A 4,070-nucleotide genomic window follows, 5' to 3' on the forward strand; every position below is an offset into this window, starting at 1 on the left:
TAAATGGATGCAGCTGGTTTGAAATGCTCCTAGTCAGCCATCTTAAAAAAAATTTACCGATGTTAAATCATGCAACCTTGCTGAACTCATTTATTAGTTCTAGTGGGTTTTTCAAAATTTCTTAGAATTTTTTATTTGTATGATAACATCATATGTAAAGTTTCCAATCCCCAGGTGGAGTCCATTCTTGTCTTTTTTCTAAAATAACTTTCTCAAACCTAGGTTTTAACCATTACATGTGACATTAGCTGCACATTTTATAGATGCCTTTTAGCAGGTCTAGGAAGTTTTCTTGTATTTCTGGACTGCTTTGGGTTTTACTTTAAATAGATGTTGGTTTTGTTAAATGTTCTTGTGTGTATCAAATTTGTTTTATTTTTATCCTGTGTTACACTGACTAATTTTTGGATGTTTAGCCTAATTTGCATTTTTGAGATAACTCCTTTTGGTGATGGTTAAACTATTAAAATTATCGAATCAACAGTGATAGTATTTACATAGAGGTAGGTCTTTTTTTTTTTTTTTTTTTTTTTTTTTTTTTTTTTTGAGATGGAGTCTCGCTCTGCAGCCCAGGCTGGAGTGCAGTGGCCAGATCTCAGCTCACTGCAAGCTCCGCCTCCTGGGTTTATGCCATTCTCTTACCTCAGCCTCCCGAGTAGCTGGGACTACAAGCGCCTGTCACCTCACCCGGCTAGGTTTTTTTTTTGTACTTTTTAGTAGAGACGGGATTTCACCGTGTTCGCCAGGATGGTCTCTATCTCCTGACCTCGTGATCTGCCCGTCTCGGCCTCCCAAAGTGCTGGGATTACAGGCTTGAGCCACCGCGCCCGGCCGAGGAAGGTTTTCCTTACACATTTTTTTTTTTTATACTTTTCATATCTGTGGGATGAGTGTGATATTTTTTATTTTATAGTATAAACACAGTGGTGGTGTAGGTCCCAGATCTCCTGGGAAGGAGGAAGAAACCTTAATCTTCTCTACCTAAGTGGGTAAGTCATTCTCTGTGTCTCTAGTCATAGTTGTTTCCGGAGCTCTGGGCATGGGAGAATACATAGTGATCTCTGGACAGGAAATGGCTGGCCCTCAACTGAAGCCATCATCACTGAAGGTGAAAAATCTTAAGGTTAACAGTAGAAACCACATGGTTGTCAGGTTTTCAGGAAAACAAAGAGGAGATTAAATGTGTGGGTGACATGGGAGCGGTGAGTTAGTATGGGTTGGGAAAGGCAGACACAACTTTATTTCCCTGAGCAGTTTCCATTGTAATCAAATGGAAAATTTTTAAAAGTGATTTGAAAAGATCAAGGAATTATAAACTAAACAAGCATATTTGGAAAGGAGCCAAAGATAAATTGAAAAAAAATGAATACGTTTAATACACAGTATTTGGGTTAAATATCAAGTTAGACTCACATGATAAAAAGATTAGTAAACTAAAATATTGAGCAGAATGAATATCTCCAAATAAAGACAAAGTATAAAAATACAAATATAATTATAGGAAGAATATGAAGAATATGAGAAGGAAAATACATTTAAATTATCCAATAGAATATATAAAACTATAGAATATATAAAGAGAATATATAAACATTTCCACCAACAATAAATGAGAGCTCTTGTTACTCTACATCCTTGCTAGGGTTAGTATAGTCAGTGTTTTAGATTTTAGCCATTCTAATATGGGTGTAGCAGTATGTCATTGTTATTTTAAATTTCTATTTCCTAATGACACATGATGCTGAACATCTTTACATATGCTTATTTGCCATACTTTTATGCTCTTTAGTGAAGCCTTACAACTTTTACATTTGTATTTGTTTGAATCCTTTGCCATTTTATAATTGGGTTATTTATTTTTTTATTCTTGAGTTTTAAGTGTTTTTTAGTGTTTATTTTTTGAGACAGAGTCTCGCTCTGCCGCCCAGGCTGGATTGCAGTGGCGCAATCTTGGCTCACCGCAAGCTCCCTCCCCCGGGTTCACGCCATGTCCTGCCTCAGCCTCCCGAGTAGCTGGGACTACATGCACCCGCCACCACGCCACCTGGCTAATTTTTTTTTTTTTCTTTTTTGTATTTTTAGTAGAGACAAGGTTTCACCGGGTTAGCCATTGTTAGTAGAGACAGGGTTTCACCGTGTTAGTTAGGAGATAGTCTCCATCTCCTGACCTCGTGATCCACCTGCCTCGGCCTCACAAGATGCTGAGATTACAGGTGTGAGTCACTGCACCTGGCCGGGTTGTTTATCTTTTATTCTTGAGTTTTAAGTGTTTTTTATTTTTCGCATATTTGGATACCAGTCTCTTATCAGTTATGTGTTTTGCAATTATTTTCTCCCATTCTGTGCCTTTTCTTTTTACTGTTTGATCAGTATCTTTTGCAGTACAGAAATATTATTCTGTACTGACATATATAGCCAATCCACACTCAAGGGGAAGAGAATTATAATCCATCTCATATTGAGAGAAATATAAAGGAGTTTGTGGCTCTATTTTAACGTTTTGATGGATGTATAATTTCCATACAATAAACTGCACCTGTTTATAGTGTAAAATTTGGCTAAGTTTTGACACATGTATACCCATGAAACCCTCACCATTATCATGATAACAAACGTATTCATCAACCCCTAAAAAATACAAAACATTAAGTTTAAAGAAGCTCAGTGAGATGCAATGGAAATCTGAAAACCAATAAAAGAAAGTCAGAAAATCAATTCAAGGTACAAATGAGAAAGAAAATAGGTATCTTAGAAAAGAAAATTAAAACCAGAAATTCTGAAGGAAAAGAAAATTATTGGAGGAAACACAAAACACATTTAAAACGTTAAAAAATAGGCTATACCAGGGAAAAGAAAAAAAATTCTACGACTTGAAGATAGGTCTTTTAAAATAATCAAGACAAAATTTTGCAAAATGAATTTTTAAAATAAGTGAAACTCTTTGAGACATTTGGGACTACATAGGGAAAACCAATTTATGAATTGTATTATCAAGGTTAAGAGAATTCAAAAGGCCTAGAGAACCTATTTAATGAAATAATAGATAAAATCTTTCCACATTTAGCAAGAGATTTAGACATTCTGATATGGAAGGCTCAGTGATCCCTAACAAATGCAGTGCCAAAAGGACTTCACCACAGCGCATTAAAATCTGACTGTCTCAAATCGGTGTAAATGCAAAGATTCTAAAATCAGAAAGAAAAGTGCATCTATTCACCTATGAAGGAGACCCCATCAGACTAACAGTGGGTTTCTCAGGAGAAACCATAAAGGCCAGAAAACAGTGGGATGGCATTTTCAAAATGCTGAAAGAAAAAATAAAGTCAGCTAAGAATTCTACATTCAGCAGGGCTGAATTTCATAAATAAAGTATAAATCAGTCTTTTCCAGACAAGCAAATCCTGAAGAAATTTGTCACCACTAGACTGGCCCTACAAAAAATGCTCAACTGATTCCTAAACATGGAAGTAAAAAGACAATATTTACAACCAGGAAAACACATGAAAGTATAAAAAACTCACTGGTAAAGCAATCACACGAAGGAGGAAGAGAAACAAATCATAGGACTCTACTACAGAACTCCACCAAACAACGACAGTCAAAGAAAATGAAAAATTCAAATAATTTATAAATTAACTAGAAAACAACAACATGTCAGGAACAAAACCACAGATATCAATGTAAACCTTGATTGTAAATGGATTAAATATTCATTTAAAAATATATAGACTGGCTGAATACATTTAGAAACATTTTTGAGCTATATGTTGCTTCCAAGAAACTCATGTTACCTGTAAAGGCATGGAAAAAGATATTCCATGCAAATGAAAACTAAAAGCAAAAACGAGAAGCTACACTTGTATCAGATAAATCATACCTTAAGTCAAAAACAGTTAAGAAAATGCAAAAGGATTATTATATAATAATAAAGGGGTCAATTCATTAAGAACATGTATATTATAAATACATATTTACAAAATGCTGGATCACCCACATTTATAAAACCAATATTTAGTCATAAACAGAGAGATAGGGAGCAATACAATAATACTTGGGAAATTCAACACACC

Source organism: Chlorocebus sabaeus, unplaced genomic scaffold (genome assembly GCF_047675955.1).
Source record: "Chlorocebus sabaeus isolate Y175 unplaced genomic scaffold, mChlSab1.0.hap1 unalloc_scaffold_285, whole genome shotgun sequence".
Lineage (NCBI taxonomy): Eukaryota > Metazoa > Chordata > Mammalia > Primates > Cercopithecidae > Chlorocebus > Chlorocebus sabaeus.